General features: G+C 38.8%; 1 long non-coding RNA gene across 1 annotated transcript in view; it reads left to right on the top strand.

The window, feature by feature from the left end:
* Positions 1 to 26948, top strand: part of LOC142748144 (uncharacterized) — a 143800-nt gene that overhangs the window by 56940 nt on the left and 59912 nt on the right. The window contains exon 3 of the long non-coding RNA XR_012882148.1: positions 26179 to 26242. This is a non-coding gene — a long non-coding RNA (uncharacterized LOC142748144). The remainder of the gene's footprint in view (positions 1 to 26178; positions 26243 to 26948) is intronic.

The raw sequence follows: 26948 nt of genomic DNA, 5'->3' as shown, positions 1-26948 counted from the left end.
ACACAAGCTATCTCTGCTGTGCCATATTACAGCTGCAAAACAGCAACCAGATGCAACTAGATCAATATATAACCCTATGGTGATCTAAGTTCGGTTCAACAAAATTGTTTATTAATCCGTTTATGAATCAATTAATTCTGGTGTTCCTGTTTTACGGGGCCCAAAAATGTTGCATGCTGCATTTTTTGGACCCTGTAAAAAGCTGACTGACTGGACTCTGAAAACTGATGTAAATGAGGCAATAGGATAAAATTATTCCTTCTTTAGGGCTTCTTTTACAAAATATAAATATGTCTAAAAAACATAAAGAGCAATAACAGTATGAACCGAGCCTAATAGAACTGCACCCACCTATGATGGGAGTGTTTCTGATACTACATATATGTTATATTTGGTATCACTGAATATCTATACCAATCGGTCACCAACAGAATAATTCAAAGAGGCATATTTCATCATATTCAAAACCAATATTAAGTGTTGTACATATCTTTGAAATAACTGTGATTTTTTTATATTCGTTGATGGGTATAAAGGGCTATTGAAAAACAGTATAAAAATAGCCATAGATATGAGAAGGTTTTTTTTAATAAGGGGGATAATTCAGTCGGAACATAGAATTCCCATCTTCTCATCTTGCAGCAATGTGCGGCCACCTGCCTTGTCTCATCTATGTTCAGTGAATGTCATCAGCTTTGTTATCTGTCTGTGACGTATAGGCAAGTGGACACAGAGTGTGCGAGAGATCAGACCTGCACCATTCAAGTGTGAGAAGGAAAAAAAATTGAATTATTTATGGACACGTAAATAACGATGACTGGAACTATATTGAAAAGGTCTTCTGTTTCATGGAAATGACTCGTATCCTAAGAGATGGTCTTTGCTTTTTGCTCATTCAGGCCCATACCTATGTATGCAGAGATAGCTGACATTCTAGAAATAAATAGCCAGCACTAACATTATTAGTAGCACTCTTGTTGCAATGTATTTCTATACATCATGGATTTTTTTTCCAATCATTTTCAAGAGATAGATGTACCAAATGGCTGTATTGTGTATTTTGTAAAACAGTATGCCCACAGTTGCCAGCTGTCATTAAATTTAATGTCAGTAAATTAATAATGTGAGATGTTTACCTAGTTGTAATAGTAAAGTAATGGAAACGTCCTATCATCATAACATTCAGTATACAGAAATGTAATAAGAATGGGTTTCATAGTGTAGCATTGGAGTGAATGCTTTATCAGACCTGAATACCTGGATTCCGGGAAAGAGCATTATACTATCATATCTCAGTAGAATAGATAAGGTTCCTGTGTGGGGCCACTCTTTTAACAAATTGTTCAGATTTAGAGATAGTTATCATTACTCCGATGCCCCAGAGCTTATGGCGGATATCACAAAATGACGCGTTTTCGAGCCCGAAACGGGCTCTTCATCATATACAAACACTGTGTGATAACAGTTAGGTCAGTGATTTTAAAGGAAAAAAGCCTGCCAAAATTTTTCTTTTTAATGATGTGGTTGCCCATTGAATTACGTTAAGTTATACAATTTATCATTATACCATTTCAATAAAATCTCACACCATTCTGTAAAAAAAAGCCTGTTACATATAAGTTTTTTTTAACATGGAGTCTATGAGCGACGGATGGCCAATGGAGAACATTCGTCAAAGGCATCTGTCACAGCCATCCAGTAAAAAAGGTATATGTTAACCGTATATGGTTTTCAACATGGTAGTCTATGGGCGACAGATGGCTGACGGATGTCAAACGTAACATCTCACGCCACACAGTTTGAGATATGTCGGGTTTAAAGATTAGTTAAGGAAAGAAACATCGGTATCTCCCAAATGGGGGTTCACCATCCCCATCCTATTTGGTGAGTCAGCTGATGGGGCATCTAGGTGGAGAATCATTGCATAGGTGGCTGGGAATTCCAGTAACAGCCGAGCTCACTGAGCTACGCTATTTCTGTAACTCCAAACAAAGCTCACTGTACCTGTATGTTTCCGTAACTCCCAAGTTAAAGGGTAACTAAACGTACAACAAACTTCTGATATGTCATAAGGACATGTCAGAAGTTTTGATTGGTGGGGGTCCGAGCACTGAGACTCCCACATATCGCTAAAACAAGGCGGCAGAAGCGCTTGTGTGAGAGCTCAGCCGCTTAGTGTCTGTTCGGCTTTTTACGGAAAGCCGATGTAGCAAAGTATGGGCTTATAGACTTTCTATTGAACCCGTACACCTCTACATTGATTTTCGGAAAAAGCCGAGCAGAAACGAAGAGGCTGAGCGCTCACACGAGCACTTCTGGCGTTTCTGTCATTTCCATTATTTTCTGTAGCAGTTACGGAGACAGAGCAGCTCAGCTGTTTCTGAAATTCCCAGCTACCTCTGCATTGAATATCTGCATAAATGTGGCGGCCAGCAGCCTCCTTGTCAGGTGGGATGATGTTTTCAGACCCCATTCGAGGGATGGGACCCACATCTCTCAAACATTTATGGCATATCCAGTTAGCGTTAAATAGGTGAGTATGAAACTTTAGCAAACTGAAGTTTGAAATTGCGTTGTTCATCATACATGTTGTCAGGTGTATGATCTCTTGCAAATTTAGGACTCATACACATGACTGTAGTACGGCCCTGTTCACCGATTGTGTTGTACAGAGCTATAATACAGTGCCCATGCAAGCGCAAGGTCCCTTACTGTATCTCTGTTTGCCTTAAATTTTATACGAAGGATTTTTTTTGTTGAATTCCTTTGGTATCCAACAATTAAAATCATGGTATACTTGTCATTGAATTCTATACGTTGTGTGCATTGCTTCTAGGGGAGAATATTTTTGTATGTACAGCATCTAACAGAGCTTGTATGGGAACATATGGAGGCCTTGCGGCTACATACTTGTGAGTAGGCTCTGCCATGTCCCTTAGTCCTCAGGCAGAGGACTACTTCCAGACAAAGCCCACATATTGCACATGTACTAGACCAGTGTTTCTCAACTCCATTTCTCAAATAACCCCAAGTCATATTTTCAAGATTTCCGCAGTATTACCCAAGATGTTCTTTCTATTCTCTCCTATTTTAGGTTTGGAATTAGACAACCTAAACACAATGCTCAGCAAAATAAGACATGCCATGGGTTTCTCGTGTCTTGTAGACCCTACGTAATGGTGGAAATGTTTGGAGTTTCCATTTAGATTAAACTTACTTAAATACACTGAAAAAGAAATTACAATAATGTTTTCACTATGCCCTATACAATAGTACCCAAAAGTTTGTATTTAGACCTGTTGGCTGTGCGAGTAGGGATCTAGCATGGGTAGAAGGATGCAGTTGGACTGTCATATTAATGGCAATTCTTGTATAATATCTTCTTCATAGATGTCCAAAGAAATATCCTCCGACACTGGGCTCAGGTTTCTATAGAATGCATGTCTCTTGTGAAATGATGTAAAAAAGACGGAAAAAGTAGACAAAGACATTTAATTGTTACCATGGTTATTTGAAGTGCTTCATTTAAGCCAGCTGCGTAATCAGTGACTGGCACAAGGGTAATTCAGAGGGGACTGAATGTGTTGTGCCGAGACTGATATTGCTAAAAAGCAGCGGACGTAGAAGCCCTTTTATCAGTGGAATGAATGATAGGTACAAATAAGATGTAACATACCAGCTCTGTGTGAGATCCACAGGAAGCCTGTCTCACTGACATTCATTTTCAGTGCATTTTAATTTACAGTGACTTTATAGAAAATTATTTAAACAAAAAGGATCAAAGCAAGAGAATTCTCATATTCTGGAAAAATTGGACAAATAAAGCAAAATACATAAATTGAAATATTATTATTGCATTTATTAGTATTCTAAATTACACAAACTTACAACAGTGACCCTAAGAAGAGGTAATAATAGCAACAAAAACAATAAGGTGCCCTATAGGAAGGTGTTAAACTGGGAAAATGTATTCTAGTATTCTATAGTGAAATATCCAACAGCAACTTTGCATTGCAAATATGAATGATTTGCATGTAATGAACACTATTATTCCCATAATGCATGATTTTTTCTTGTAACCTTTGCTCTGTCAGTCATAATGCTTTATTTTACTTTGCTGCACACAGTATGTATCTATATATCACTAAGTAGTCCACTGCGTAGATGACTTGAACCATTAGATAATTGCTATCTAGATATGCACTGTACATAGTGTGAACTAGATTCCGTAATGACATACAGATGCTTTTGTATTACATTTTTGTATATTTAAAGTGTACCTCTGGTTTAGGAAGTCTGAGGATTAAAGATTAGAATATCCTATTGTTCGTAATTCTATAATAAAATTTTATTAGTGGCATGAACAGGACAGACCCAAATGTAGAAGAGAGGAGATGTGAAGAATTTCAATTTCCTGCAGTTTTCCTGCCAATCCATAATTATTTTGTATGAAAGTATGTAGTCTGCTTCCCATGTGAAGACTATGTATTGTCATATGCAGTTTTCTGATGGACAACAGCAACACAGGTAATTTAGGGGAAAACAAGAAGAAATAAAGAGGATTTCTTGTACCAATCTTTATATTTTACATGGTTACATATAGTTGTATCCCTTGTTATTTCAATCTGTTAAGGGGTTTATCCCATTAGGAGAACCCATGTCCGTATGCCCCATTAAGACATTATAGACAGGGTTTCCACTGCTTAGTACCCACTCTAGTTGCCAGCCTCTCTTAAATGCCCATTAATTTGACTATAGGCGAAATGCGTGGCCATCAGCATCTTCCCCCAGTAAATTGCAGATATTCAGGAGTTGGGCCCATGGGGACCAACTCATTGTTGGTCTTCTTGCAACCTGAAAGGGCGTTGTCCATTTAACAGCACCCCTTTAATAAAACACCCCGCTTCCTGGTCATCTTCTATCGTATATAGGAATACTTAAATGTGTGACATTTTTCTCCATATTTTAGCCCAATTATTATTATAAAGAAATATTTCTGAGCATATATATTTCAATATTTTATGTTGATGGATGTATGAGACAGACATCATTGTAACACGTACATCTTGACATGAATGGTTTCTGACATATGATCCACATACAAAATCAATTTTATTGGATCAATTAATCTGATTTTACTGTAGAAGTAGTCATGAAAAAGGGATGTCATTGTATTATGGCAAAAATTTAATGCAGTAGCAAAATTTCTAAAGTCAAATTTTATTATAATATTCACTAATTTACTCAGTAAATGTAATAACAGAAAAATTCTCAATAAATTGTAAGAATTGCAAACTGGAACTATTTCCTTGGTTCTCCTCAGAAGTGTGATTGTGAATTAGAGCTCCTAAACCATTGTCATGCCTTTGGGTTCTTGGATATCATGGACGTTTGAGGTATGGTCTTCCAATTCTGAGATGCAATAATTATATGGCTAGATACAGTTTACTAGAATCCTATGGCCAGTCTTAGTGTGGAATGGACAGACCTAAGATTACCCACACATATTAGGCGATGGACAGCTGATCCAACCACATAAATATTTAAAATGAGACCACTTGAATTTGCATGCTTATGTCAATCGGGACATAAGGTAAGTGTGTAGACAGACTCCTACTTCTAGAATCAATAGCTATCATCTGAAAAACTCCACTGCTAAACAGTTCGAGAATGTCTCACCCTGTCCGTAGACATGAAGACTTGCCAGGTTCTGATAAAAATGGGAAACAATCACATAAAGCCTATACGCACCTTAACTCTTACCCTAAAAAGAGTAGTCATACGGTGTATATTGCACATTAGTTGCTCAATAGTACTACAGAACAGTATTTCAGATTTTTTTTTATTCCTGTCTAAATCTGTTTATAGCTTTGAAATATCTAGTTATAAAACCAAGTTCTGACAGCACTTTTGTGGCATTCATAATAATACACATCAATTATTTATCTACCACTTTTCTCCCAGAAGGATCACATGTATAGTTTTCAGTAAATTTAATGGAAATGCAATAAACAGCCTAACATATCAGTATAAAAATGTAACTTGAGAAATAGAACAAGGGCATTTTAGTATTTTCAACTTGCCAATATAATAGTATGACAATCATGGCCAAAGAAAACAGAAGAATGAGACATTTAATAATATGAGAACTGAAAATATCATTGACATCTATGAAATGACTTACTATTTTAGGCTTAATAGAAACAGACATAACACAATTTTTATGTTTCCTCTCTGTATACTAGAGCAGTGTTCATGGTAAAGGAAGAAGCAATACAAGCACTCACACTTATTTGGTTGTCTACTTCGGACAAGCTGATTGAAGGGTGGGCTGCTTCTGTTTTCGTAGGGGACAGTGGCTACATATTATTTGTTCCCCCATTAATACTTAATTCATTATAGTGGCCCTATCTCCTGGTATAGGGGGATCTTAAGTAGGGAATGCAAAATAAGGAAAGGGGTTGACTAAATTAAACAAACCAATTTCTAGCTAAAAACTCATTCGCATTTCAGATATGGCCTCTGAATTTTTGGATATGGCATGACACCGTAAGACTGGCTGCATACCTATTTATAATACAATAATATAATGGATTACTGGTAGATAGGTATAAATTACTTATATTTCTCCCATCCTTCCAAGCAGAGACCTTATAAAGTTGTGCTGAGTTGATAAATGGAAAAACAGGTGGAATGCCTACCAACAATTTCTTGTACGGAGTCTTATCTGGAAAATCAGGGGAGGTGCTCAAATTCAATTGAGAGTATACCAGTGACTATAGTTACCATAACTTGTCCTAATAGGTCAATAAATAACTAAACCTGTACAGGTGCTGTAACTATAAAACATATCCCAAAAAAAGGTCTTCTTGATCACAGATTATGGAATCCCACCAATTTACTCTTCTAACTGCTTCTAAACTGAGAGCTCAACGTTTGGCTTAATCTGGATTTCAGTGTATCGATAGTACTACATCACACAAGACACCCCACTGCTATAATTTATGGAATCTACCATCTATGATTTCTGATACGTAACTTCAACCATTTTTGTAACTATATTTCTTCTCTGTGGAATCTGATAAGAGGACCATATCTAGTATGGACAGCCATTTTACATTCACATAGGACAATGATTGTCACAAATTTTCGCATAAATGATTTTATTATAGTTGATAAAGTATATGTGCTTAAAAAACTGCCTCTAATTTATTGTAGTCCATATTTCAGGTTAGGTGGAGGTTGATTGAAATGTTCTTCAATGGGATTACAGACGGTAAAGGCCCTTTTACACAGTCAGCCGGTGCAGTGAGCGCCGATCAACGAGACATCGTTGATCGGCACTCGTTTGCTCCTGTCACACGAAGTTATGAATGGGGATGAGAAATCGTTACCCCGATCGTCCCCATACATTATTATCATGTCGGCAACGCGTCTCCCTGTTTACTCGTTTGCTCGTTCATCTGCTGATCGTTCCCCTGTTTACACAGGGAAATTATCGGCAACGAGCGTTATATTAACGCTTGTCTGCCCGATAATCGTTCTGTGTAAAAACGCCTTTAGTTCAGAAAATGTCTGCCTCCATAATCACTATTTTACCTCACATATCAGCAGTTCTGAAACTTTCAGAGACATTTTCATACATATTACAAGCTTTCTTTTTTAAACATTCCTCTATACATTCGCCAGTGGTTGTCTAGTATAGAAAACCCATTTTCATACAGCCTATTAGGAATTCTGAGTTAATAATTCTCTATTGAGGATCTTTATCTCTTGGCCAGAGTGAAGAGTGGTTACAAAGAGCGTCTCTCACTCTGGATGACCTGTCCTGCATTATACAAGTCACCCATTTATTTGAATGAGCATTGCGTAATGCTTAATTTCCCCTATGGTTATACTGCAAGGAAATTGAACACTTACTGCCAGGTATCCCAACACATTACAACTGATCTCGGGTGTCCCAGCAGGGGGACAATTTGTGATCAGCTCACTGTCCTAGAATCCTTCTAACAAGTAGGGATTGTCCAGAGCGGACTGCCGCTTTAAGCTACAGATCTTTCGCACAAAAACCTGACCAAGGTAGAAAGTGTAACGTCTATGGCCACGGCCCGTCGATCGGTCGTTAACCCCGACGGCCGTGGCCATGGACAGCTTACCTGCCTGCAGCGTCGTCCCCCAGTCAGGCGCCGGCACTCTCTTCCGGGTTCCAAGTGTCTCCGGCGGGTGCGCGCGCCCGCGCGTGCACAGCCTTAAAGGGCCAGTGCGCGCGTTTTGCAAAAAACTGCAATCTGGCCCAGGATGCCCTGGGCTATAAAAAGGGCTCTGCCCTCTTGCCCTTTGCCAGAGCGTTGTTAGTTTTCCCGTTGTTCGTCTTGCTTATGGTCTCCCAGTGTCTTCCAGCCTCCCAGTGTACCTTGCTCCTGTATTCCGTATCCCGCATCCTGTTTCCGTGCTACCTAGTGCTATTGCCGTGCTGTGCTGCCTACCATGCTGTGCTACAGTCTACGCTACCCTGCTACGCCTCACCGAACGACTTCCCACCAACTGGTTCTGGACGTGTCCGCCTCGCCACTGCCTACGATTGCCTCAGGTACTCTCGCTGAACCATTGAACTGTGTACCTTCCGGTTAGGCCAGCTGCCATCCCCGCTACGCGGTACGGCCCAGTGGGTCCACACCCCGCATCGTGACAGAAAGCCTATAAATCTAAGACCCAGCATTTTAGCTATATTAATATATTTCTGGGATATAGTCTTGCAATTTACATTGTGATATATGGTAATTTTTGCCAACTAAATTGCTAATTATGTTACAATTTAAAAGGAATCTGTCAGCAGATTTGTCGCTAGTAGGAAAAAAGCAAGCAGAGCGCTTCATAAGATAACACTGTGTGACAGGTCTATTTCAAAAGTGTGGAGATAGGAAGGTGCTCACCTTTTGCTGTTATGTATGCATAGATCGGTAATATGGAGCTCCAATGCAACAAATATATCGCCTCCAAGGACTCCGTGGGTCTGCGGCCTTGGAACGGTATCTTGAAAAATGGAAAATCACCTGTCTTTGGCGCTACCATATAATAGTAATAAGGTTGTTTTTATTTGTAATACATCCAAAATGACACATTTTGGGGATGCAACCTCTTCTTGACCATTTAAAGGCCCTATTACACAGGCCAATGATCGGGCAAATGAGTGTTCATATGAATGCTCGTTCCCGATCATTGCCCTGTGTAAACAGGGCAACGATCAGCCGATGAACGAGCAAACACTCATTCATCGGGTGATCTGCTCTTTTATGCAGCATTAAAGATCATCGTTGTTGGCAGCACATCTCCTTGATATGTGCTGCCGACATGATGAAAGTGTATGGGGACGAACGATCAGAGTAACGAGCTCTTGTCCCTATACATAACCCTCCTTGTGAAAAGAGCAAACGAGCACTGATCAACGAGTTGTCTCATTGATCGGCACTCATTTTCACGGCCCATATAGATTCGTGATCGCGAATAGGACCTTTAGTTGCTGTACATCTTGTGTGCTGTTGGTTGCACAACTGCTAGGACACATGGCTTACAACACCTCAGATAGTCAAGAAAGGGTTGTATCCCTGAAATTAGTAATTTTGGATGTATTACAAATAAAAACGACTTTATTACTATTATATGGTAGAGCAAACGCCTTTAACCTCTTAACACCTTAGGCACTGGGAGAACAAGTTCAAACATTCCCATGTTTGCTATCATGAACCAGGTATATCTGAGAAAATTATCTTTTATCCACTCACGTGCTATATGCTAATAAATCATTAAGTGTATGCTGGGCATTCTTTCATCTGTGAAGTCTCTTTAGTTATCGGCGACAACTTCTCCCAAACCTCCCCCCCCCACTATGAATTTGAAGGAACAGTGTCATCACAATTTTTTTTTTAATATGTTAAAGATGTTAGTGCTTTATTAAAAACGTTTGGATTAATTTGTGTGTTTCTGTGTTACTTTTTCTTATTTTTACACTTTTTCTTCCCTATGGTGGCTGCCATTTTTTTTCCATTTCTGTATGTGTCGATTAACGACACATACAGACATGGAATACGGCAGCCACAGTCCCATAGGGACTGCGAACGGGTCCCGTCCCATCCACTTCTGTGTACGCCGTCTGTGTGGGAACTGCGCATGCGCCGCTCCCACACAGTCCAATTTGAAATGCGCGCCGTCCGGCGCCATTTTCCTGTGGACGGGAAGTCGCGGCCGGACAGTAAGATTACTACTTCCGGCCGCGGCTTCCGGACTTGTGCACTTGGACCAGCGGCAGCAGACGGAGCGGACAGGCCGGAGGGAGCCACGGCGGCAGGAGCAGGTAAGAGATTTCTATGTATGTTCGTGTTTGTGTGTGTTTACTACTGTATGTAAACCTACTACACTGTGTGTTAGCTCAAAAAATGGCGACACACAGTGTAGGAGGTTAGACCGTTCAATCCCCTCGTTTATCCCGGCACTAGCCAGGACAAAGGAGGGGGGGATTCTCAGAGCTCACTAGAGCGAGTGCTTTTTTCCCAATTTTGCAGCAAAAAGCAATGTGGTTGCTTTACCACATGCAATGCTGCAATTTTGGGAATAGCTCCATCTAGTGACCAGCAATGGGAAATATTATAAATTAGAATCTAATTTATAATATTTCCTGACTCGTGAAAAAAAATAAAAAAAATTGAACAATGTTTAATCACCTACACACTAAATGTTTAATTAAAAAAAAAAAAAACATGTTTTGCTGGCAACACATTCCCTTTAAATCTTCTGCCTCATCCAACGTCCTTTCCAGGAGACGTCAATCAAGAGCGGAGGAGTTGCCGCCGATAACTAAGGGGACTTCACAGATGAAAGAAATTAATGATACATTAACATACGGAGCATGAGTGAATAAAAGACCATTTTCTCCGGTATACTTGGTTTATGGTAGCAAACATGGGAATGTTTGATCTTGTTTCCCAAGCACCAATTTAATGGTGTTAAGCGGTTATGGGGGTGAAATATGCAGACAGATTGCCTTTAAATCTCTCCTTTACCACTGTTGGCATCAGGTGGTATGTAGCCTCAGGTTATAGCAGAACTTGTGTGATTTCAGTCCTAGGTACTTAATCTCTATGGAAACTTGACATTGTTGTGACGTCCCCCAGCTGGGTGACTTTAAATTGGAAATTAGCTCTAACCTTTTAGTTTTATGATTTGCAGTTTTCTTTGCGATCAAAATAATATAATATCATCTGCTGCAGAGAAACAGGATGTTGGAGAAAAGCTCAACCTGACATGACCCTTCCTTAAGCACTCAATTAAGAAAAAAATAAAATGATGTACATGTATGTCAAACCATGACCTCAACCCCTGTCACCCATGCTTATGTCCCCTATTGTACTGCTACAGAAAAAGCACAGTATAATGACCAGTCTATGATGAAAAAGCAGAGAACTATTCATGGATGGACTTTGCTACTTTCAAAACTGTGGATACAGCTTTTGACATGAGTTTAGTATGAGGATGCACCAATCTGTCTAGTAAATATGCCCTAAAAGGGTATTTCACTAAGGGTTGCCTTTGATAAAACCGGCTCTATCACCATTTCACGTGTATGGTTCTGTATAGGAAAACAGGTTGACTTGTCAGTGCAAGGCTATCTGCTGGGTTCTGAGGAACACAGCTTGAATCCCTACTGATGTAATCTGCATAATTTATTCACACAATGCCTTCTCCATTGTTGTACAACCTAATTCCATATAATTCCATTTGTTTGTTTCCAAACATGTCATGTAATATTACCATGGTGGAGGATCTAGGGTTTTTTGCAGAGCAATAGTCTGAGCAAGCGAATAATCTTCTGATTTTCTTGTTCTTACGAGCACGTTGTCCTGATGGTAGCCATATGATTTGGCCAAGAATATGATTTTATTTCTTGCTGCGGTGTGGAAATGAAAAAGGGAGAAAAGGGGAAAATGAAATAATAACGAAAAAAGAAAGGAATTAAAAAGCAGCACGGATAGAGAAGGGTAATTATCCTTTCGTTCTATCTGAAATACAATTAAGCCGGCTCTCCACAAGCCCCCTGGATATTGTGGTTTACTAATTAACAAGTGGATATGCAGAGGCCTTAGTCAAGGCAATTATGGTGAGAGACAGGCCTTAGGATTTCTAATTACACATCAGACTGCGACACATGCTGAATCACAAATTAACAAGGGTCTTTGGCATTATAGGGAATACCTAACAAGTGATTACTGCCAATAAGTGATTGAAATCCAGGTTGGGGGATGGAGCAAGAATGCTTTGAAAATCGCTTTATATTAATCTTTTAGTTTGGCAAATGGATAGTCATCGAGAAAAATGTTAAAGAACTTGCCTGAGATAATAACCTGGGGACTATTCGGTCAAACTGTAGAGAAGGATTATAGCATGAGGAAACCATCATAAAACTATCTACAGATAATGTATCTCATAAATATTCCAGTTAGGACTTATTCAGACAAACATTGAATACGTCCATGCGACAGCCGTTATTCAATCGGCTGTTGTTTCAATGGACCGTGTGAAAGGTCCATTAAAAAATAGAACATGTCCTATTTTCTTCCGTTTTCACGGATCCCTCCATAAACTCAAGTCTATGGGGATCTCTGAAAACGGGTCCCACACAGGTTAAACTCGGATGTCAAAAACAACCGTTTTTCATGTCCCGAGTTTCCCCACGTTCATGTTAATCTGGCTTTAGAATGTGGTATTAAGGCAAGATTTTATCAATTTACAATAATAAAGACGGTAGAAAGTAATAACAATAATGGTGACTAAAGATCTCGGGTTTAGATGCCCTTTAACTACAGTAGAAGCTCCAGTCTTTAAAGAAGTCCTCCACTCACAACTGATATTAAAGAAAAACTTGTCCTTCTATAACTTACATTTCCGACCTCCATTTAGAACTATATATCCCTAAAAGACAATTACGACCTCAATATAGAAATTTATAAAATTGTAGAAAGGGTCAACTATTGTGGTGGTAAACGTGTCAGGGGTGAGGTAAAACAAAAAATTGGTGTGTAATTACATTAATGCATCTTCCTCAATGTGCCCCGTCACTTTTCTTCTCCCATAATAGTAATGATAAATGAATAAAATAACAATTAAATAAATAATGATAATATTCCTTATGTTCAGATGCAATTAACACATCTATAAGTAAGTACACAATATAGATATACCATAAATATATAGTGACTTTTTTGTTAAGATTTGGGAGACATACAGAGGGGCAACTTGATAACAGCCCCCTACCTACAATGTGGCATTATCATACTGGTACTTTAATTTGTGGCCAAATGGCCTTTGGGCCTCTCAGGCACCAGGCCCAGATGTGACTGCTACCTCTGCACTCCCTATAGCTACCCTACTTGATACATATTTGCTCTTTTCTCGTGAACATTTTTTGCTGGGAAAGTTAGTGCAACCAGATTAAAGTGGTTGTCCAAGAAAGTGGTTGGCAAGAATTTAACATGCCCATTAGTGGCCATTTTACTAGAAATAAAAGTCTGTAATTGAATCTTGTTAAAAATTATTCCCCATTTATTAGTTCTTACACACCCCACCCCCACTCAAGCTAGGCTCAGCCACATGTAAACATTGCCGCTGTGGCCATTGACCAGAGCAGACCTGGCGCTGTTGGATGAAGATCTGTTCTGTACACTATAAAGGGGATAAAGGGGGGAGGGGTGTATGTGCTGGGCCCAGACTGCAATGTTTACATGGAGCCAAAGCGAGCCCGGGAGAGATGCAATTTTTAACAAAACTCAATTAGAAACTTATTTGATTTCTAGCAAAATTGTTACTTACCGCCAAGGAAAAAAAAAGTCGACAACTCCTTCAATAAATACTGCAATGGTTTTGAGATATTTACATGAACATGTCCACTAAGAAGGTAACCAATAAGATTCCGGCTGGGGTGCTCTTGCTGGGAGGGATTCAGATAATAAAACTATTTTAGGGAATTATTAATATATAATTTATATGTATTATCCCCAAAGGTTATCCAATATTTTGTTTCAATGCTTTAATAAGCAATAAAGCAAAGTAAAAAAAATACAGTTCTATGCATATTTTCGGATTTAGTAACTTGTGTAATGAATCCAGTATAGAAAGACTATGATACCATTTGCCAATGTTGGAACATTGGCAAATACATCCTACATTTATGGGATGTTCATGACCAAAATGCCACAATGCCCCCATATGATATGGGGTCATTGTGGCATTTTGGTCATTGCTGTATTTTTCTGCAGCAGACAGTTGTTAAATAGCAGAGTACAACATTTAAAAACTCGCATTGACACAACGCGTCAGGAGGCCGCATGTTCTCTAGGTGATGAAGCATTTATTTTTTTAAACCACAAAATGTCCTATTGTTATATTTGACCGTGCTATTTGCCGTTGACTTCTACGGGGATCTTTTTTACGAATACTGCGTGTAAAAACGACCTCATTTCATTAAAATAAATTATTACGGTAGTGGCAAAACAGCTGTAAAGGATGTATTTTTCTAATGAACTAGTGCCAACTTCTGTCATCTACCCTTATAGCACCTACTGTAAATGCGGATATTTAGCTATTGAAACTTTGTGCCTGATTTGTGAGGCTGCAGGTGCACAGTCATGTCTAGCACCTCTTCAGTTCTTCCAAACTAATGAGATATCTCCCTTAAGTAAAAAACGACTATATAAGTATGACACTGTCACATAACCTAATTATTTTAAAGCCAATAATGGACTTACTTTACCAAAGTCCTGTATTACTGGGCTAACTAATGATTTCAGTCTGACAATGTTTTACTACTTGATAGTAGTAGCTGATTGTGAAAATTTCACGTAAAGATACATTTTATAAATTTCACGTAAACGTACTGTAGTAATCCTACGCAGGTCCTCAGGTACCAATGACAAAATCAACAGTACTACAATATCAGGCTGAAATTTACTACATCCGTATGCATTTTTTCAGTCGTCTTTTCTTTCTTGTAACCTTGGTAAATTTAGATTAGATCAGATTTAGATTTATTAGCTGTGTATCGTAATACACAGAAAACAATAAATTGAGTTGTACACTTCTGTGAAGCTGTTAAAACATGCGTTCAGTTAAGGGGGTCTAAGGGTATGTTCACACGGCCTATTTTCGACCGTTTTTTGGCCCGTAAACACCCAAAAAATCGGAAGCAGAATGCCTCCAAACATTTGCCCGTTTATTTCAATGGGAAAACTGCGTTTTGTTCCAACGGAGCATTTTTCGCAGCTTTTTTTTACGCGTAAACAAACGGCAGTGACAAAGAAGTGCAGGACACTTCTTGGGACATTTTTGGAGTCGTTTTCCATAGACTCTATTGATAAAAGCTCCAAAAACAGTAAAAAACGCAGTGAAAAACACAGCGAAAATCGCAAGTGGCACAAAAAAGTCTAAAAATCAGGAGCTGTTTTCTCTTGAAAACAGCTCCGTATTTTGAGACGTTTTTGACTCTGCGTGTGAACATACCCTTACACTGGATGATTATCGGGTAGACGAGCGTTCTAGGAACACTCATTGCCGATAATTGCCCAGTCTAAACAGGGGAATGATCAGTAGATGAACAAGCGAATGCTCGATCATTTGCTGGTCGTATCAGTTTTAAAAAAGTAAAATATTATCGTTGCCGGCAGCACATCCCTCTGTGTAAACAGGGAGATGCGCTGCCGACATGATAATAATGTATGGGGACGAGTGATCGGAGTAACGACCGCTCGTCCCCATCCATAGCTCCGTGTGACAAGAGCAAACGGGCGCCGATTAACAAACGCTTTTCGGCCGGTGTAAAAGGGCCTTTATTTCTTAGTTGTATATGTTAGTTAGAATGCTGGGTAATAACCAATACGACTACCATTACGGCTACAGCAAGGGGTGTCACTTACCTTATTCCGAATCCTTAAAGACAGAGCAAATATAATTTTTATCTAAAGGACTTATATTTAGTGGTGAGTTTGCTGTATTTGATTTAGCCTCTTGTACCTCAAAGTATCTGACAAAAGGGGGCAAGTAAATTGCTGTGTTGCCAAGTGAATTACAAATATTATTCTATATTATACTATTATACCATGTCTTAAACTTCATAAATAAGTCTGTACTAAAAATAAAAATGTTATGGTCCTATGGCAAAAATAAAAATGTTGCAGTCCTATGGCAAAAATAAAAATGCTAGGTCCTATGGCAAAAATAAAAATATTACGGTCCTATGGCAAAGCTATACTCGGGGCATGTGTCAACAAGGGGCACACATAATAATTACAAGTTCCATAGTGATATATAGAACTCTGCTGTTGGCTGTGTAAGAGTAATGGACAAGCAGTGGACACACTGTAAGACAAACCAATGTTTACTCCCCTTCAGAGGCATAGCTTGTAGCTTATCAGCTCATTTGATACATAAGCTATGCTACCTAAACACCAAATAGGTGCCAAGCTGCTGTATATCTCCATGCCACAATGCATAGGTTCCAGATAAAAAATTAAAAGGAAGTATTACAACAATACAGAGATAAGATGGCCATATACTAGAGAATTAGACCATTTTCTGCCGACTGTCGGTGCCTTTTTGTGGCACAAACAAAAGCATGTCACATGCCTAATGAAGACAGACTTCTGTTGGATTTCTTTTAGTTGTTGCTGGGTGCAGTCATTGGAAAGTTGTTAATGCCAAATAACAGTTCTGCATCACATTAGTAGAAGTCCAGACCAGGCCTCTTTTCAAGGCAGAAATGGATTGGCTATTTGTCATTTTAACTTATGGCATTGTCATCCAAAATGACAACCTTCATAGACCGAACCTGAACAAGAAGTCATTCAGAAAACGGCCGCCTGAAATCAATGTATGACCACTATAGCCATCCTAAAATCTATCCGATCATTACAAAAAGCAAAAGATTACTAATTACATTAATGAGAATAGTAGTCATGTTTTTATAATTATAAAGTAACAGTTATTGAGATGATTTATAGTGGAGTCACTTTAAAAAGTGTATAAGGGAACTGTCTGCAGGAGCAGTCTGATAATACCATGTGGAAATGACATATTCCCCACAGTTGTCCTGCATATGCATCAGCAGAATACAAGTTACTATTGTCTGCTTGTAGCCTGTCAATTAACTACAGACTACTGTCATAAAAGAGTACGCATCTTCTGATAGGCCGACAGAACAACCACAGGGAATTTGATATTCCCTTTAATCATTAGCAAAACACTCATAAGGCCAAAGCGAGCATTACCAATAAAAGAAGCAAATACACGTGAATTGCTTTTTGAAGGGGTTGTCCCATCTGCATAGCCTCATCTTTGATCAGCTGAAAGCTGATGGTCTGGCAGCTGAAACCCCTGGGGAAAACAGCAGCAGGCAGCCACACATTTCTCCTGCAGTGGCTGTTGAAAGAGAAATGTGGTGTTACATTATAATAAATGGGTGACTGTAAAACATGGTTGCACTTGAGCTTCTCTATGTAGAGGCTCTCCACTCTTGATAGAGGCAGCTTGGCCACAATATCCATTAGTAGTAAGCATGGTGATCAAGTGGGAGAAGGAGGAGAATGCGGGCAAAAACAAAGAAGCAAAACCTAGAGCGAGAAGTAAAGAAATTGAATTAGTGTAGTTTAAAATAGGCTTTCTATTTATTGGGGGGAGGGAACATTATCCAACAACACCTCGTAATCATGAAAGTGGAATTGGAGTGTTTTTTATTGACTTTAAAGGGCCACTATATGAAGTTGGATCTCTATGTTTCGAAGCTGCTGAGTCACTTGTTGGGATAAATTAAGGATTTGTAATGTTTTTTCTATGGGAGTGCTCTGTGATACAGGAGAAAATGGCATGGATCGCATTAAAAGTCAAAGTCCATCAAATGATCCTAAACCTTGACCAATAAATTCCTACGAATCGGGCAGGACCAGAATGTGTAGATCGATATAGCCAACAAAGAGTTTTACAGGTTGTCTCTTGGAAAGGGTGAAAATGCATTTAATTTGTTCAGAGAAGATGGAGACTCTGAACTCTTGTTTAAGAGAGGAGGTCATAAATGAGGTCATATATAATGGAGACAGTATTTAGACATAAAATGAAGATGAGTCATACGCTAGATAGAGTCTGACATATTAACTATGAGGTTGGATCAACAGGTGACCTTTCTTTGTATAGATAATTAAGTATGCACCCATTTAATGTTACCACTGGGGTACATATTGCCTCAGGTTTTAGGGACGATTTAAGTCTATTTTTTGTGCTTGTGACATTAAGAAAATCTGTTAAATAGATGGAGCAACATGTAATTTGAAATATACATACAGTAAATACATCCAATATCCAAAAATCTTGAATTCTGAGGAATATAGAGAAATCAAACTTTTTATTAACACATTACAAATGTTCCCTTTATGTTTTCCACATGATTGTTAATGCATTCTGTATGTAGTCCAGAGATTCGGGGCAACCTATATTTGTACGTAGTGATATGATACACAGCTGTACATGCTGTGATAAAGCTAGGTCACAGTGTACACATGCCGAGCAGCAGAGTGACAGTAGACTGGCCACTGATCTCCAGCTGTTTGATTGGGAAGATCTCTGCCTGCTCTGCTGACTTACCAGACAAAAACCTCCGCTGTGCCTGGTCAACTCCATGATTGAGAAAACATTATTTATGATAACACTCTGAAGATATACTACAATAAATAAGAAGGGAGTGTTTTTCTTGGGCGCATAGATTTATGAGACGGATTGACAATGAAAATCAGGAACTAAAAAAAATAATGCAAGGAGGTTTTTGCAAGATACATAATTATTCTCATCTGCTTTCGTTTTAGGGATTACATGGAATATCAGAAAATACATCATTCACTTAGGTGCCTCATACAACTATTAGTATTATAATATTCCTAAATTTAGGTTTTTTATATGAGCCCTACTATCCCATGGTAACTTGGAGTAAAGGACTCGGCTGTCGGTTGCAATATCTAAAATTTGCTTGCATTTCGTTGCAATTTTCACTTACAGGGTTTTCTGCTTCATGGAAAACCCTTATGCCGTTTTATTGCATATTTACTTAATAGATGACCCCCCTCCCCACAAATAGGTTGTTTTATTAAGATAGGTTCACACTGCATTTGGGCATTACGTTTGGTGGGACCCTTTGAACTGTATTGTCAAATGTATGCCCCAGATATATGCAACTGTATCTTTTTTTGCCATTCTTGCATATAGTTGGATTGAAAAGCTTAGTCGACTACACTTTTTAATGCATTTGAGCAGGACCTATGCTGTGGAAGGCTACTGAGGCATGTTCCCAGGTGTTGGGTGCCAGGGCGGATGCCAACAAGCCAGTTTGCTATGGCCAGGGTATTTAGATGAAGGGCTAAAACAATGAACTTTACATTTGCCTCGGGTGGAGGAAAGCTAATTTTCTACATTTGAGTGAACGATATACTGACTTATACCTGCCAAACATATACCAAAGACACACTCAGTTGGCATACGTCTTTTGGTAAGTTTGGAGAATGTCACTGGGTATACGCCAAAAGCAGTGCCCAAACACAGTGTGAACCTAGCCTTAGTTGTACTTTTGAATGAATAATTGTAACTTTATATTTGGAAAGCGTGGCCACCTCTGCTCGCTGGGCCTGTAGCTAGACAGCTGGGATTATTTCTAATAGGAAATTCCTGTTTTTACTGTATTTTTTCTTTAACGTTCCACTAATAGGTGTCATTATCTATATCTTGCATGAGCCATAAAGTCCTTCATTTCCAAAATGTTCATTATTCTAATCATATATACTACATTACATACTGTTATTTGTTCTTACTGCTTGTCATGCATAGTCTTTCTTTCCATTATGAACAATGGTAGTCATGGCTGGTTCATTCTAGGTGATATACTGTACATACGTCAGTCCTCTAACATGATATGGCAACTAGATTATAAACCAGAAATTACCTACAATCATAAAAATAAGAAGTAGCAGCAGCCTAATGCCCCAAAAAGCAAGTTTACTGAAGGAAGCACTGTGTATTTTCACTTTCCATTGCAAGTAGAGGCATACATAAAGCCCACCTGGAGTCATGCCACGATACCAGGATAGACAGGTGCTTGTCGTTCTCCACTACCTTCCCATCATTAGTAGGAGAGAAATGTAACACAACCCTCTGGCTGTTCCTCTCTAATTCGTTTTCTAATGCTCCTGTATTTTGTGGAAAGGGGGAACCCTGTGCAGGCTCACATAGAAAAGGGGGGCAGGGCTAGCCAGAGCTGGTCTATATACACAGTCGAGTCTCATTATTATGACCACCACCTACTGTGGACGTCGGCAGCGCGTAGTTTCCATGAAGGAAGTGATGTGTCGTGGGCTGGCTTGGTGGGTATATAAGGTGTGTGATAGACTGTCTGAACACATATCACTCATTGCCATGGGTAAAAGTGTCAAATTATCAGAGTTGCAAAAAGGGATGATTATTGGCTTTCGGGCCAAGGGTGGCAGTATTTCTCAAACAGCGCAGTTTGTGAACTGTTCGCGTGCTGCTGTGGTAAATGTGTATCGCGATTGGACAATTGGCACCATTGGGAATAACCGACGTGGAAACTGCGGAGCACCATGTGCCATTGATGTGAGAGCTGAACATAGGCTACGAAGGTGCACGAGGGCCGAACAACATGCTACAATGGAGCAGCTCACCATGAATATCAACCAGGGGGCTACCAGACGTGTGTCTAAAACAACAGTTTGGCGAACCGTATGGGGCTCCGAAGCAGACGGATGGCCATTATGCTAACAAAGGTGCATTGGAAAAAAAGGCTTAAATTTGCATGCCAGTATCGGAATTGGACCACCAATGATTGGCAAAGGGTTGCCTTCTCCGATGAGTCACATTTTCTGCTTCATCGAACGGATGGATGTTGGCGTGACAGGCGAGAAACATCAGAGAACAAACACCATGCAACCATCGCTGGAAGAACATAAGCTGGTGGCGGCAGTATTATGGTCTGGGGAATTTTTTCATGCCATTCTCTGGGCCCACTCATCCATGTGGAAGGGACTCTGAACCGATTTGTGTATGAATCCATTGTTGCAGATCACATCCACCCATACATGCTGTTTGTATTCCCTGGGGCAGATGGAATCTTCCAGCAAGACATGCAACATGTCACACGGCGAGATAAGTCCGACAGTGGTTGGAAGAGCACCACCAAGACTTCCAAGTACTTCCCTTTCCACCTAGTTCACCAGATTTGAACCCAATTGAGCATCTGTGGGACCACCTCGATCGGCTTGTTCGTTCTATGGATCCTCCCCCATGCACCCTCCAACAAATGTGTGATGCACTGCAGTCAACATGGCTCCAGATACCTGAGACCACCTAACAGCACCTTAGTGAGTCACTCCCAGCCCATCTAGCTTCTGTCCGTGCTGCATAGGGTGGTTACTCTGGATATAAGCTGGTAGTCATAAGAACGTGACTGTATGTATATATATATATATATATATATATATATATATATATATATATATATATATATATATATACAGATATATATATACAGATATATACAAAGTCCAGAAGCACCAGCAGCGTGTGGGTGCAAGCTCAGAGGGACAGACCAAGTCCCAAATACACAGGAATCCAAAAAATGAGCAGCAACTCCAATAATGAGGATGAAAAAAGTGGGTACTTTAGTTCCCGTGCAACGTTTCAGCTCCATTCAAGGCTTAAGAAAGGCTCCAGTGAACGGAGCTGAAACGTTGCACGGGCAATCAAGTACCCACTTTTTTCACCCTCAATATTGGAGTTGATGCTCATTTTTTGGATTCATATATATATATATATATATATATATATATATATATATATATATATACATATATATATATATATATATATATATATATATAAAAATATATAATTCTTTGTTTTACTTCTAATTAGGAAATCTTTATAAATGTGCTGATTTTTCCCTTTCTTTTAACATGCAGAGTATGGCAGATGAGAGAATGGAGTGGAATTTTTGCTTTCTAAAAAGAGAAATATTTGAGCGATTTGGACAAAAACATATGGATGGATGAGAAACATCCAAGCTTTATACAGTCCTGTATATATCGCCATCCTATCTGTGTAAATGTGAAACACGCATTTTAGAATAACATCAAACCACATCAAATTAGCAAATGAAAAATTACAAGATTTCTTTCCATATATTTCTTCTGCCACCTGCTTCCAAGGTTTATCTAAAGCCACAAGTATATTGCCACTGCAGTTCATATTCTTGACATTTTAGATAATATCCATAAAGATTGGATTCTCTTGGCTCACTGAAATAAATCGCACGCTATAAATATGTCTCACAATGCTACAATGTATTTCTAACACGCCTGCTATATTATTGCAGCTGATTTTATCTGCAATATATTCCCGCCTGAGATCTATTCCCAGTTTACACAGATATTACTTCAAATTGACTGTCATACAGTCACAATGTAGTGCAGGAAGCCATGTCTCACAGACTGACCTAGAGAAAGACACATTGGATACATGGGCCTTATCATTTGACATGGCCATGTGGGATGAAGATGGATAGATGTGCTAAATGGGCAGTAAGTGAGCTGGATGGAACATCAGCCATATGTCTGTGTTTGCTCAGTAGAGATTGGAGACCTTTCAGTAATAAACACTCCGTAATGCTAAGCTGTAGATGACTGAACCTGCCAGAAATGCCCTCAGAACCCCAAAGCGTCCGCATAGTTCATGTTTGTTCTTTGCTTTTATTCAAACAAATCAATCACAGACTGAAGCAGCTGTCAGTTAAAGATTTCAGCCTTTATTTGACTGTGCTGTTTAGTTCTACACGTGCATGTCTGTGTTATATACTTTTATATATATATATATATATATATATATATATATATATATATATATATATATATATATATATGTGTATGTATATATATATATATATATATATATATATATATGTTTATATATTTACTTATTTATTGTTACTTTAAAATGTATCCTTATATTATGTAGTGGTGTCTCGCATATGTTTGACCAAAGTTATAACATCCCACAAAGTTAGTCCAGAGAGACTGGGGCGGATTTACTAATACTGTCTTAAATTTAGACTGCTTAGAAATAGACTAGATGCAACAAATTTATCATAGTGATTTGGCGCACGTTTAGGCACTTCTGTCTAACTTTATACCACCTATTGGTTGGCTTACTCTAAACAAGTTTTTTACGCACAATTTTAGTGAAACTTGGCGCATTTCAAGCCACACCTTTTTTTGCTAAGGGCGAGTCACAAACATGTTGTTTTTGGCGCATTTCATTGATGAATGTTTCAAATTATTTGCGCCTATAAGAAACGTATGCCACAGTTCTGGCGCAGCACCAATAGTAGATCTGCCACATTGTCTTCACAGACATATATTGTGTAAGTAAAGACTCCCAGGTGATGAAGAGGACATTTTAATTGGGAAGGGTATATATATGTAACACATTTCTGTGAGTATAATCAACCTAAAAGTCTCATACAGATCTTATGCGGGGACCCAGTTATTTAAAGAGGTTTTCCAATGACACACTTTTAGACTACATGCACACAAGATGGAAATGCTGCAGAATTTCCACCAGGAGTATCTGCGCATAAATTCTGCAGCGTTACACAAGATAAATTGATATGCTACAGACTGAGAATCCGCACCGCAGCTCAATTTCCACACATGTTTTTTGCTTATTTTTTACGCAACATGTGGATGAGATTTGTTCAAACCTCATCCACTTTGCTGCTACTGTAATACGCTGTCGAATTTCTAGACGGAAATTCCGGACAGAAATTCTGCAGCATTTCCTTCCCGTGTTCAGTGAGCTTTATGGCATATGAACTAGATATGACATCAAAGTGTGATCAGTGGAGGATCGCAACAATCCTAAGAGATATCTCCTATTCACTTTAATGCAGAATGGCTTTTCATTGGCAGTCAGACCCACATTGATGACTGGTTGATACTGTATGCAAAAAAAGGGTTTAATGGGAAAACCACTTTAAACATTTTAACATTTTGTGCTTCATTCTGCTTTTTAGTCTTTTGTCTATTTTTTAGTGTTTACTCTGTTTTGATGATCTCTTGTAAGACCTCTCCTGCCGTCGTGGGAAGACGTCACTCTCCTACTCAGAGGCGTAACTTGATGCTCCTGGGCTACAAAGCAAAATCTGCAACAGTGCCCCCCACCTACCATGTGCCATTTCTAATACTGGTGTCTTATGTGGCATAGGGACCTTTAGGTCCCCTCAGGCACTAGGGCCCTAGTGTGACTACTACATCTATAACTATAGCCCGGCTTTCACTGCCTGATTAAATCTATGCCTGTATCTGGTATCAGTGATCAAATATTTATATGTCCATCACGGATGTGCCTGTAAGGTTACCAGACACTGTTCTTTTTATAGCATGTTGAAAAACAAGGAATGCTGGGAAGTGTAGTTTAATGGGGACAACGGAGGAGGTAGATAGAATCTTCTAGTTGGGCTTCAATAATAATCAGTTTAGTTGGTATCCTGGGACTTAGCTGCATGAAACTTATGAAAGACAATTTGTATTAACAAACAGCTCTAACGGTTTTATTGTATACCACGAGACGCACACCATGAACAGGCTTTGCTGCATTCAGTATTGCTTTAGTTAATTACATGATAGACTTGGTGTATATATGGTATGATCTTTCTAGTAATTACTTAATTGAAAGGAGCACTATAATTAATTGAAATAGCAAGTACAAAAAATAATGCACAATATAATGCTTGCTAAAAGATATTTTATATATATAAATATATAGTATAAATATATATTGATGTGTGCGTAAGATATGAAGTCACATGGTTGAAAATGTGACAAATGAAGATAAATGAGGATAAGATGTAGTTCCACTGGTATTACATTACATTTTTAAGTGTTCCTTAATTATAGCCGCCACTAGTGATTCTGCCTCATTTCCAAAGAGGTGAGAAAAATGCAGCTGATCTTTGTTAAAAACAGTTATTTCTACAATTGAATGGCCGGGCAGTTAGTAGCCTCATTATGGCCTATTCTCCTGATCAATTACCGCTATGTGATTTACTTAAAATTGTCAAAGAGGGGCTATGGAGTACATGGTATCCACCGTGTCTCATGATCATCTTCAGTGCAAATGATGAAAAGGAGGAAAACATTAAATGGTCTGTAAATAACATATTGAACAAACAGCATAGAACAAATCCCATTAAAAAGAATGCACTTAGCAAAAAACTAAAATAATGGTGCTAATTAAATGGAGAGTAGAGCATAGCTTATCTCTGCAGACAGGAAATTATACCTTGGACCTCCGTGTCTGACTTTTAATAACTCCTTGTATGAAATGCCATGGAAAATGAGGAAGCAAAAATGATAATCAAACTGCAAGCGTAATGTGATTGCGGAATTATCTTTTTTTTTTTTTTTCGGAATGTGTCCCTGGTTAACTCCTTATCATGTATATAACAGTGCAAAGATGACAAATGCATTAGTGATATGGATAATCATGCTCTCTGCTTACGGAAATGTAGAGAGTTCTATCATTGCTATAGGGAGCGTTTTAGTAGAATTCTAGAATTTAAAGAATGCTTTTAGCTGACGAATAAAATGGTTCGGTTTTATAAGTCTTGTAAAGAACACAAATAGTTAGATACAGACCATGCCTATACCACAGAACAATTTGTCTTAGACTAAAGGCCCTATATTCAGAGATCACAAATAGCACCCTTCCCATTGCAAACAAAGACACGAAGAGCCTCTAAAAGCCTACACTGCTACTTGAAATTTGAAAATCATAGACCTAGGAATTTTTTTCCATTAGTTTGGTATTTTTTATTCTTTGTTTTTGTTGAAGCATAGCAAGAATATACAAACAGAATTCAACGCTGTTATTCATGTTTACGTATATGAATGGGGCAAGGGCTCTTTCAAGGACATTGGCATATATATCATTATAGTGCATGGACAGCAATTAAAAATGAAGCCCTTCTTATAGAGTTTCTTTATGCGGAATGTATTTCACTTAAAAAAAAATGTTTCCTTTGTTTTCTAGGAAGTGAATGATCATGATTCCTGGCAATGCCTCAACCTGACATCAATTTGCCCATCTTTTATAGGTAAGTGAATATATAAAAAGTCTGCTCTCCATTGATCTAAGATGCCAGCTAGCCACTGGCAAATTAATTCCTCTAATTAGTAGGTCGCCATTATACCCACACATTATCAGAAGATAAATATGTCCATCCATATTAAACTGTAAGAACCTATTTGCATCCTAGAAAAGGATGGATATCATTTTGTACCTCTGCAATTGTAAGGAGGGGAGACAGACAGACAAGCTACGCTAATGGGAACATGTCATTTAAAAGGTATTACTTGAATTCCCCTTTTTAATTGCCATTAATTAAAACATTCCTTTTTGTTTTTGTTGGCCCTTAAGTCTGATTTTGAAGGGAGATGACTATATAGAGAAAAACATAGGGGTAGCATTCATTGCTGATGATATAGACAGTGGCGCTTTAACCATTGGGCAAACAGTGCACATGCTGGACCCTCTTGCAGCATCTCTTTTTGTAACTGTATTTGTGTCCTATGGACGCAAATACAGTTGAAAACTTTGAGCAGAGGGAGCAGGAGAAACCCGACAGGTGGCAGTATCAATCCCAAACTGCGTCCCCATGAGGAGGAGTCTGGGGCCAGCAGAAACTTATGTGGGGATGTCAGGAACATCGGGAGGAGGCAGGAGGTGGGAGCCTGTTTGTCAGGAGAACACATTGAAGAGGCAAGGAAGGAAAATGTGAAGAGGCCTGTGATGAGCAGAGC

Source organism: Rhinoderma darwinii, chromosome 3 (assembly GCF_050947455.1).
Source record: "Rhinoderma darwinii isolate aRhiDar2 chromosome 3, aRhiDar2.hap1, whole genome shotgun sequence".
In the NCBI taxonomy this organism is placed as follows: domain Eukaryota; kingdom Metazoa; phylum Chordata; class Amphibia; order Anura; family Rhinodermatidae; genus Rhinoderma; species Rhinoderma darwinii.
This window is presented reverse-complemented; position numbering and strand designations above follow the sequence as displayed.